Below are 11,761 nucleotides of genomic sequence, written 5' to 3'. Positions count from 1 at the left end.
GTGTCTTATATAGCGCAGCAGATTCCGTTACAGTGTCTTATATAGCGCAGCAGATTCCGTTAGTGTCTAATATAGCGCAGCAGATTCCATTACAGTGTCTTATATAGCGCAGCAGATTCCGTTACAGTGTCTTATATAGCGCAGCAGATTCCGTTACAGTGTCTTATATAGCGCAGCAGATTCCGTTACAGTGTCTTATATAGAGCAGCAGATTTCGTTACAGTGTCTTATATAGCGAAGCAGATTCCGTTGCAGTGTCATATATAGAGCAGCAGATTCCGTTACAGTGTCTTATATAGAGCAGCAGATTCCGTTACAGTGTCTTATATAGCGCAGCAGATTCCGTTACAGTGTCTTATATAGCGCAGCAGACTCCGTCACAGTGTCTCATATAGCGCAGCTGATTCCATTGCAGTGTCATATATAGCGCAGAAGATTCCGTTGCAGTGTCTTATATAGCGCAGCAGATTCCGTTACAGTGTCTTATATAGCGCAGCAGATTCCGTTACAGTGTCTTACATAGCGCAGCAGATTCCGTTACAGTGTCATATATAGCGCAAAAGATTCCGTTGCAGTGTCTTATATAGCGCAGCAGATTCCGTTGCAGTGTCTTATATAGCGCAGCAGATTCCATTACAGTGTCTTATATAGTGCAGAAGATTCCGTTGCAGTGTCTTATATAGCGCAGCAGATTCTGTTACAGTGTCTTATATAGCGCAGCAGATTCCGTTACAGTGTCTTATATAGCACAGCAGATTCCATTACAGTGTCTTATATAGCGCAGCAGATTCCGTTACAGTGTCTTATATAGCGCAGCAGATTCCGTTACAGTGTCTTATATAGCGCAGCAGATTCCGTTACAGGTTCTTATATAGCGCAGCAGATTCCGTTACAGTGTCTTATATAGCGCAGCAGATTCCGTTACAGTGTCTTATATAGCGCAGCAGATTCTGTTCCAGTGTCTTATATAGAGCAGCAGATTCCGTTACAGTTTCGTATATAGCGCAGCAGATTCCGTTACAGTGTCTTATATAGCGCAGCAGATTCTGTTCCAGTGTCTTATATAGAGCAGCAGATTCCGTCACAGTGTCTTATATAGCGCAGCAGATTCCGTCACAGTGTCTCATATAGCGCAGCAGATTCCATTGCAGTGTCTTATATAGCGCAGCAGATTCCGTTACAGTGTCTTATATAGCGCAGCAGATTCCGTTACAGGTTCTTATATAGCGCAGCAGATTCCGTTACAGTGTTTTATATAGCGCAGCAGATTCCGTTACAGTATCTTATATAGCGCAGTAGATTCCGTTACAGTGTCTTATATAGCGCAGCAGATTCTGTTGCAGTGTCTTATATAGAGCAGCAGATTCCGTTACAGTGTCTTATATACCACAGCAGATTCCGTTACAGTGTCTTATATAGTGCAGCAGATTCCGTTACAGTGTCTTATGTAGCGCAGCAGATTCCGTTACAGTGCCGTATATAGCACAGCAGATTCCGTTACAGTGTATTATATAGCGCAGCAGATTCCGTTACAGCGTCTTATATAGAGCAGCAGATTCCGTTACAGTGTCTTATATAGTGCAGCAGATTCCGTTACAGTGTCTTATATAGAACAGCAGATTCCGTTACAGTGTATTATATAGCGCAGCAGATTCCGTTACAGCGTCTTATATAGCACAGCAGATTCCATTACAGCATCTTATATAGCGCAGCAGATTACGTTAGTTTCTTATATATCGCAGCAGATTCCGTTAGTGTCTTATATAGCGCAGCAGACTCCGTCACAGTGTCTCATATAGCTCAGCAGATTCCGTTACAGTGTCTTATATAGCGCAGCAGATTCCGTTACAGTGTCTTATATACCGCAGCAGATTCCGTTATTATCTTATATAGCGGAGCAGATTCTGTTACAGGTTCTTATATAGTGCAGCAGATTCCATTACAGTGTCTTATATACCGCAGCAGATTCCGTTAGTGTCTTATATAGCGCAGCAGATTCCTTTGCAGTGTCTTATATAGCGCAGCAGATTCCATTAGTTTCTTATATAGCGCAGCAGATTCCGTTACTGTGTCTTATATAGCGCAGCAGATTCCGTTACAGTGTCTTATATAGTGCAGCAGATTCCGTTACAGTGTCTTATATAGTGCAGCAGATTCCGTTGCGCTTTACAATTGTAAACAGTGATAAAGCAAACTGGGTAACAACAGACAGACTTGGAGGTAGGAGATAGGAGGTGGGAGGGCCCTGCTGTAAGCTTACAATCTATAGGGATTCCGTTACTGTTTCTTATATATCGCAGCAGATTCCGTTGCAGTGTCTTATATAGCGCAGAAGATTCCGTTAGTTTCTTATATAGCGCAGCAGATTCCGTTACTTTGTCTTATATAGCGCAGCAGATTCCATTACAGCGTCTTATATAGCGCAGCAGATTCCGTTACAGTGTCTTATATAGCGCAGCAGATTCCGTTACAGTGTCTTACAGTATATAGTGCAGCAAATTCCGTTACAGTGTCTTATATAGTGCAGCAGATTCCGTTACAGTGTCTTACAGTATATAGTGCAGCAGATTCCGTTACAGTGTCTTATATAGTGCAGCAGATTCCGTTACAGCGTCTTATTTAGCGCAGCAGATTCTGTTACAGTGTCTTATATAGCGCAGCAGATTCCGTTACAGTGTCTTATATAGCGCAGCAGATTCCGTTACAGTGTCTTACAGTATATAGTGCAGCGGATTCCGTTACAGTGTCTTATATAGCGCAGCAGATTCCGTTACAGTGTCTTACAGTATATAAGACAAAAAGGGGGGTACACGCGCTAGAAACAATGTATATAAAATAAGATAGAAAATTTATTATATATATATATATATATATATATATATATATATATATATATATATTGCACTGGCCTGTGGCAATCAATTATTTAAAATAACAATTGGATATGATAAAAATTAGTAATAAGTACAAAACACATTATAGGCTGCAATAGTTAAAAAACAGGGCAATCATATCCGGGCAGACTTATTTTGATAACTCCAGAGCAGTTCTTATTAACTGATGTCTGGCCAGACAAAAACAGTATATAGTGCAGCAGATTCCGTTACAGTGTCTTATATAGTGCAGCAGATTCCGTTACAGTGTCTTATATAGCGCAGCAGATTCCGTTACAGTGTCTTATATAGAGCAGCAGATTCCGTTACAGCATCTTATATAGCGCAGCAGATTCCGTTACAGTGTCTTTTATAGTGCAGCAGATTCCGTTACAGTGTCTTATATAGCGCAGCAGATTCCGTTACAGTGTCTTATATAGAGCAGCAGATTCCGTTACAGCATCTTATATAGCGCAGCAGATTCCGTTACAGCGTCTTATATAGCGCAGCAGATTCCGTTACAGTGTCTTATATAGCGCAGCAGATTCCATTACAGTGTCTTATATAGCGCAGCAGATTCCGTTACAGAGTCTTATATAGCGCAGCAGATTCCGTTACAGCATCTTATATAGCGCAGCAGATTCCGTTACAGCATCTTATATAGCGCAGCAGATTCCGTTACAGCGTCTTATATAGCGCAGCAGATTCCGTTACAGTGTCTTATATAGCGCAGCAGATTCCGTTACAGTGTCTTATATAGCGCAGCAGACTCCGTTACAGTTTCTTATATAGCGCAGCAGATTCCGTTACAGTGTCTTATATAGCGCAGCAGATTCCGTTACAGTGTCTTATATAGCGCAGCAGATTCCGTTACAGCATCTTATATAGCGCAGCAGATTCCGTTACATCGTCTTATTTAGCGCAGGAGATTCTGTTACAGCGTCTTATATAGCGCAGCAGATTCCATCACTGTGTCTTATATAGCGCAGCAGACTCCGTTACAGTTTCTTATATAGCGCAGCAGATTCTGTTACAGCGTCTTATATAGCGCAGCAGATTCCGTTACAGTTTCTTATATAGCGCAGCAGATTCCGTCAGTGTCTTATATAGTGCAGCAGATTCCGTTACAGTGTCTTATATAGCGCAGCAGATTCCGTTACAGTGTCTTATATAGTGCAGCAGATTCCGTTGCGCTTTACAATTGTAAATAGTGATAAAGCAAACTGGGTAACAACAGACAGACTTGGAGGTAGGAGATAGGAGGTGGGAGGGCCCTGCTGTAAGCTTACAATCTATAGGGATTCCGTTACTGTTTCTTATATATCGCAGCAGATTCCGTTGCAGTGTCTTATATAGCGCAGAAGATTCCGTTAGTTTCTTATATAGCGCAGCAGATTCCGTTACTTTGTCTTATATAGCGCAGCAGATTCCATTACAGCGTCTTATATAGCGCAGCAGATTCCGTTACAGTGTCTTATATAGCGCAGCAGATTCCGTTACAGTGTCTTACAGTATATAGTGCAGCAGATTCCGTTACAGTGTCTTATATAGTGCAGCAGATTCCGTTACAGTGTCTTACAGTATATAGTGCAGCAGATTCCGTTACAGTGTCTTATATAGTGCAGCAGATTCCGTTACAGCGTCTTATTTAGCGCAGCAGATTCTGTTACAGTGTCTTATATAGCGCAGCAGATTCCGTTACAGTGTCTTATATAGCGCAGCAGATTCCGTTACAGTGTCTTACAGTATATAGTGCAGCGGATTCCGTTACAGTGTCTTATATAGCGCAGCAGATTCCGTTACAGTGTCTTACAGTATATAAGACAAAAAGGGGGGTACACGCGCTAGAAACAATGTATATAAAATAAGATAGAAAATTTATTATATATATATATATATATATACCTCTGACGAAGTTGATACGAAACACGTAGGGGCGTGGCCTAGCACAGGAGAACACCACCACTTGCTGTTTTGCTGTATGTCCGGGAACGGATGGTAACCGGCTCCAGTCTGTGGGTGCTTGCATGCACCGCTCATAAGCTGTTTGACCGCGGTGATTAAGAACCGCCACCGTTGGTACGTTTACCCATTCCTATGTTTCATGTTTTTATATGTCTGAATAAATTTTCAAAAAAACGACATTTATGCACTATGAAGCGCCCGTCTTTATTTCTCTAGAAATCTCTTACCTGCTGGATACAGGTTCATTTTCCCCATGAGAGACGGAGCAGCTGGGACCAATATCCTAAGTGCCTTTACAGACTATCCTAATTGAAGGATTGGACGATTTGTTGGACACTGCAAGGTTTTTCTGGACTTATTATTACAGCGCATTGTTCTTTTTCTTTTGCATATATATATATATATATATATTGCACTGGCCTGTGGCAATCAATTATTTAAAATAACAATTGGATATGATAAAAATTAGTAATAAGTACAAAACACATTATAGGCTGCAATAGTTAAAAAACAGGGCAATCATATCCGGGCAGACTTATTTTGATAACTCCAGAGCAGTTCTTATTAACTGATGTCTGGCCAGACAAAAACAGTATATAGTGCAGCAGATTCCGTTACAGTGTCTTATATAGCGCAGCAGATTCCGTTACAGTGTCTTATATAGAGCAGCAGATTCCGTTACAGCATCTTATATAGCGCAGCAGATTCCGTTACAGTGTCTTTTATAGTGCAGCAGATTCCGTTACAGTGTCTTATATAGCGCAGCAGATTCCGTTACAGTGTCTTATATAGAGCAGCAGATTCCGTTACAGCATCTTATATAGCGCAGCAGATTCCGTTACAGCGTCTTATATAGCGCAGCAGATTCCGTTACAGTGTCTTATATAGCGCAGCAGATTCCATTACAGTGTCTTATATAGCGCAGCAGATTCCGTTACAGAGTCTTATATAGCGCAGCAGATTCCGTTACAGCATCTTATATAGCGCAGCAGATTCCGTTACAGCGTCTTATATAGCGCAGCAGATTCCGTTACAGTGTCTTATATAGCGCAGCAGATTCCATTACAGTGTCTTATATAGCGCAGCAGATTCCGTTACAGCATCTTATATAGCGCAGCAGATTCCGTTACAGCGTCTTATATAGCGCAGCAGATTCCGTTACAGTGTCTTATATAGCGCAGCAGATTCCGTTACAGTGTCTTATATAGCGCAGCAGACTCCGTTACAGTTTCTTATATAGCGCAGCAGATTCCGTTACAGTGTCTTATATAGCGCAGCAGATTCCGTTACAGTGTCTTATATAGCGCAGCAGATTCCGTTACAGCATCTTATATAGCGCAGCAGATTCCGTTACAGCGTCTTATTTAGCGCAGGAGATTCTGTTACAGCGTCTTATATAGCGCAGCAGATTCCATCACTGTGTCTTATATAGCGCAGCAGACTCCGTTACAGTTTCTTATATAGCGCAGCAGATTCTGTTACAGCGTCTTATATAGCGCAGCAGATTCCGTCAGTGTCTTATATAGTGCAGCAGATTCCGTTACAGTGTCTTATATAGCGCAGCAGATTCCGTTACAGTGTCTTATATAGCGCAGCAGATTCCGTTACAGTGTCTTATATAGTGCAGCAGATTCTGTTGCGCTTTACAATAGGAGACAGTGATAAAGCAAACTGGGTAACAACAGACAGACTTGGAGGTAGGAGATAGGAGGTGGGAGGGCCCTGCTGTAAGCTTACAATCTATAGGGATTCAGACCTGTTGGCACGGCCAGAGAACAGGTACAGTAAGTCAGCTCCCCGTTAAAGTAAAATCCCGCTTCGCGAATTAATGTGTCCCCTTCTTAACAGGCTCACTAATGATTTTTACATGGACCACAAGTCGCGGCATATCCGGCCTGCGACCGATGTCACACCCCTCCCCTAACAGGTTTAGGCGCACCGCCATTTTCCCTGTCACTCCCAGCGGTTTATTTGGCACGCCCTGCATTTTACTAAGCACTCCCAGGAAACGTCCGGTTCCCACTCCCACGCGCCCACTGCACGTCAATCACCTTGTGTACGGCCAGGGAACAGAAAAAAGTTGCAGGACTTGTTTGCAGCCAGGCATCGCGTGTGGAGTTTATCGATAATCGGCCTTTGTGCGTAATCGCAGCCGTGCAGTCAGGTCCCAATAGGCCCACAGTGTAGTGATACGTTGCTTCAGACATGTAACAATATAACAACAGCATTCCGACATACCGAGGTCTGCTAGTCCGCCGTCATATTCGCACCCACAAGTGCGGGCGGGGGACGGCGGCGGATGGACGTACCCATGGGAACCCCCATGGGTGGCACAGCTGCCGGGGGCGGGCAGCTTACAGCACCGGATACCAGCTGCCCGCCCTCTTCCCACACAGGGCGCATGCAAAACTAAAGGTGCAAACAAACTACAATTTTTTTACCAGTTTTGCTGAAAGAGATTTCCCTTGAACACAGTGTCCTGGACGAAAGATGTTGACGACAGACGAAAGATCTAGCTACAGTGTATAGGTTATTTTTGAAAGATATCCAAATTGAGCTGCATGCACAGTTGACGAAAAACCTTGATGAACAACTGGCGGGTATGCGCATCATCATTCGTCGTTCGTCACATTCACACTGAAAGATATTTTAACCAATTTCAATGGGCGAAATGAATGAAATTGGTCAAAAAAGTTGGTCAAAAAATTGTACAGTGTGTATGCACCTTTACTTTTGCGTGTACATACCAAATCATTCGATCACCTGATTTGGTCCCTGCACCCAAGGCTGCAAATGGATGTTTGTGCAAAACATCCACTCGCAGCCGTGGATATCTGAGTGCTGCGTTGTGTGTGATATCCGAGTGCTGCATTGTGTGTGATATCCAAGTGCTGCATTGTGTGTGATATCCGAGTGCTGTATTGTGTGTGATATCCGAGTGCTGTATTGTGTGTGATATCCGAGTGCTGTATTGTGTGTGATATCCGAGTGCTGTATTGTGTGTGTGATATCCGTGTGCTCTATTGTGTGATATCCGAGTGCTCTATTGTGTGTGATATCCGAGTGCTGCATTGTGTGATACCCGAGTGCTGCATTGTGTGATACCGGAGTGCTGCATTGTGTGTGATATCCGAGTGCTGTATTGTGTGTGAGATTGGAGTGCTCTATTGTGTGTCATATCCGAGTGCTCTATTGTGTGATATCGGAGTGCTCTATTGTGTGTGATATCCGAGTGCTGCATTGTGTGTGATATCCGAGTGCTCTATTGTGTGTGATATCCGAGTGCTGCATTGTGTGTGATATCGGAGTGCTCTATTGTGTGTGATATCCGAGAGCTGCATTGTGTGTGATATCCGAGTGCTGTATTGTGTGTGATATCGGAGTGCTCTATTGTGTGTGATATCCGAGTGCTGCATTGTGTGTGATATCCGAGTGCTGCATTGTGTGTGATATCCGAGTGCTCTATTGTGTGTGATATCCGAGTGCTCTATTGTGTGTGATATCCGATTGCTCTATTGTGTGTGATATCCGAGTGCTGCATTGTGTGTGATATCCGAGTGCTGTATTGTGTGTGATATCGGAGTGCTCTATTGTGTGATATCCGAGTGCTGCATTGTGTGTGATATCCGTGTGCTGCATTGTGTGTGATATCCGAGTGCTCTATTGTGTGTGATATCCGAGTGCTCTATTGTGTGTGATATCCGAGTGCTCTATTCTGTGCTATCCGAGTGCTCTATTGTGGGTGATATCCGAGTGCTCTATTGTGTGTGATATCCGAGTGCTGCATTGTGTGTGATATCCGAGTGCTGCATTATGTGTGATATCCGAGTGCTCTATTGTGTGTGATATCCGAGTGCTGCATTGTGTGTGATATCCGAGTGCTGCATTGTGTGTGATATCCGAGTGCTGCATTGTGTGATACCCGAGTGCTGCATTGTGTGATACCCGAGTGCTGCATTGTGTGATATCCGAGTGCTGTATTGTGTGTGATATCGGAGTGCTCTATTGTGTGTGATATCCGAGTGCTGCATTGTGTGATATCCGAGTGCTGCATTGTGTGTGATATCCAAGTGCTGTATTGTGTGTGATATCCGAGTGCTGCATTGTGTGATATCCGAGTGCTGCATTGTGTGATATCCGAGTGCTGCATTGTGTGATATTCGAGTGCTGCATTGTGTGATATCCGAGTGCTGCATTGTGTGATATCCGAGTGCTGCATTGTGTGATATCCGAGTGCTGCATTGTGTGTGATATCCAAGTGCTGCATTGTGTGTGATAGTCGTTCTGTCTTTAATCATGTCTTGTTTATTAAAAGTTTGTCTCCTTGTCTGTCACTGTCTTTTTGTTAAGCCTATTGTCATTGTGTGTGTGTGAGTGCTGGTGCCCTACTGGGAATGGAGCGGATGATACTTCAGTGGGTGGCGACTCCTCAAGGGGCGAGTGTAGGTCCCAGCACAGCGGTAAGCCAATCAGGGCTTGCTGCATCATAGCCCCGCCCCCTCTCAGCCTCTTAAATTAGAAGCTGCCAAGCAGGAGAGCTCAGTCTGAGGAAGCAGAGAAGACCTCCCAAAGAAACAGCAGTGTCAGAAGCAGCGGAAGACCTGTTGGTAGAGCCAGAAGAGCCGGCAGTGGGATCCAAAGAGCCGGCGGTGCCCACAAACAGAAGCGGAGGTCCGGAGAGTGCTGCAGCGGGAGGAAAGCAATAGAGCTGATGAAACCTCTCCCAACAGTATCATCACCTACAATTATTCCTTCTAGGCCAGCAGGGAACAGGCGTAAGTTGGGTCCCCTAGGTGCGTGCCACCATAGTAGGGCCCCCTCAGGCTGTGCCACCACATTTGAGTCCCCTTGACCCATGTCACCACATACAGGTCCACCTGACCCATACCCCAATATGTTGGCTCTCTAGCCCCTATGGCCCAATAGTCAGATGCTTGGCCCATTGGTATACTCGCAGCATTAGGCTGAGCATCAGGTAAGAGCCCCATTAATATAAGGTGACGGCAATAGGCCCATGCCACCATTGGAGGGCAATTAGGGGAACACTAGGCCCATGATAAATCAGGCCTTATCAAAGCGGGGGGGTGGGGGGGGGGTGGCTTATTCCCAGTACAGTGGTGAACGAGCTGTGCAGCCACACCCCTTACTGGGATAGTAGCTTTGATGGGGTTGTGGAGGGCGATCCGGCCCCACGCGGTCGCAGCTAGTGCAGGATAGGAGACTGGTAATATACTCATACTGTGTGTTCTCTGTCACTAATGTTACTGGATTGATGTTGTGTATTTGATATTTTTATATAACCTACGAGTTAAGTATAGTTATTGTTTGGGCAAGTTTGTCTAAGCAGCGCACCGTGTTAGGTATTGCCGCTGTTAGGGTAGGTAGGGTGCGTTTTCTCCAACAGGAGTGGATAGATTGTCCTGGCAAAGTGACAAGTGTCCTAGGGCCTGATTCAGTCCTGATTGCTGGCCTGCTAGTGTTTGGAGCCCACCGATCAGGTAAACGCTGCCCCACAAATTAGAATGTGCACAGCTGTAAATTCGTGGGGGGAATAGGGGGAAACCGATCACACTCACTCTCCATCGAATGGCTTCCACCCTGTCCGAAGCGCTGAGTAAGTCTAGACGTAGTCATCACTGCAAAGGCCGTGGGGAGGAGGAGACTGCTGCTGATGTCACAGGCCCGCCTTCCTAAAGGCTCGGGGAACACCTGCACTCCCAGAAAACTCCAGCCTTCCGCCCCCAAACGCCGACTGGCCAACAGCAGCCACAGGGTGTTCTATATGAAAGTTTTATTTTAGATTGACTTTCCTCCTTTTGCGGCCGTGTTTGAGTTCTTTCTGGCTGCTTTCTATAAGGAAACCCCTCCGATGGCCGATGGTGCAGTGATTCGCACATGTGGGTTCCGCCGTGATTTTCAGATCTCTCCAAACAAACTCTGCCGTGTTCTGTGTGCCATATGTTACCAGGATGCATGTAACGGTCAAAAATGCAAACAGGGTGAGCTGGAACGATAGTAAATGTATCTAGGGGTTTCCCGTTGATCACGATCTCTTCTATGGACAGCAACAGGTGATGAGGCTTCAAAATAGATTGAGCTGGTAGTCTTTGATTGATGACAACAGGTGATAGTAGCTTGCAATTACAATATGTCACATGGATAAGTCCTTGGATACATATACTGAATATATATATATTTTTTATTAACTTGAAATCTTCAACTTGTGTGAAAATATAACTTTGTCCCATTCTAACACCGTGCACCAGTACAGGAGCGGATGCAGCTAACACACGTGTAATTACACATAACACAATCACACGTCACCCATGTGCAGTAGCCTATACGCCCGTCTTACACTTAGGACATGTCATAGACACACAGGGCCTTATTCTGGTTCACTCGGTCGGATGTGGGTTCGGTCGCATCGGACCGAACGCACCGCACATCCACACGGTGAGCGAAGACACGCCTACAAGGCCACCGCATCCGTTCAGACGGATGCGGTGGCCTTGTAGGAACTCACAAAGTTCGCACGGTCTTTCAGCGTCCAAACGGCCGGACAGCCGACCGAACGCCCACTGTTGGAGATATTCACAGCACAGCACAAATCCGCACGGAAATCCTGCTTCTAACCCATTAAATAATTATCCAAACTCTATGGTCTTTATTACTTTCAATTAAATGCTTTTCTACCCAAAATGCACATCGGTGAGCTTATAGTACATGATCGCATAGATACATAGGGCCTTATTCTAGTTCACTCTTTCTGACAAAATCCTTCTTAGATGGACAAAACCATGTGCACTGCAGGGGGGCAGATGTAAAATGTGCAGAGAGAATTAGATTCGGGTGAGTTATTTGGTTTCTGTGCGGGGTAAATACTGGCTGCTGTATTTCTTCACTGCAATATAGATCTCACTTTG

This window comes from Crinia signifera, chromosome 4 (assembly GCF_055691185.1).
Source record: "Crinia signifera chromosome 4, ASM5569118v1, whole genome shotgun sequence".
NCBI lineage: Eukaryota > Metazoa > Chordata > Amphibia > Anura > Myobatrachidae > Crinia > Crinia signifera.
This window is presented reverse-complemented; position numbering follows the sequence as displayed.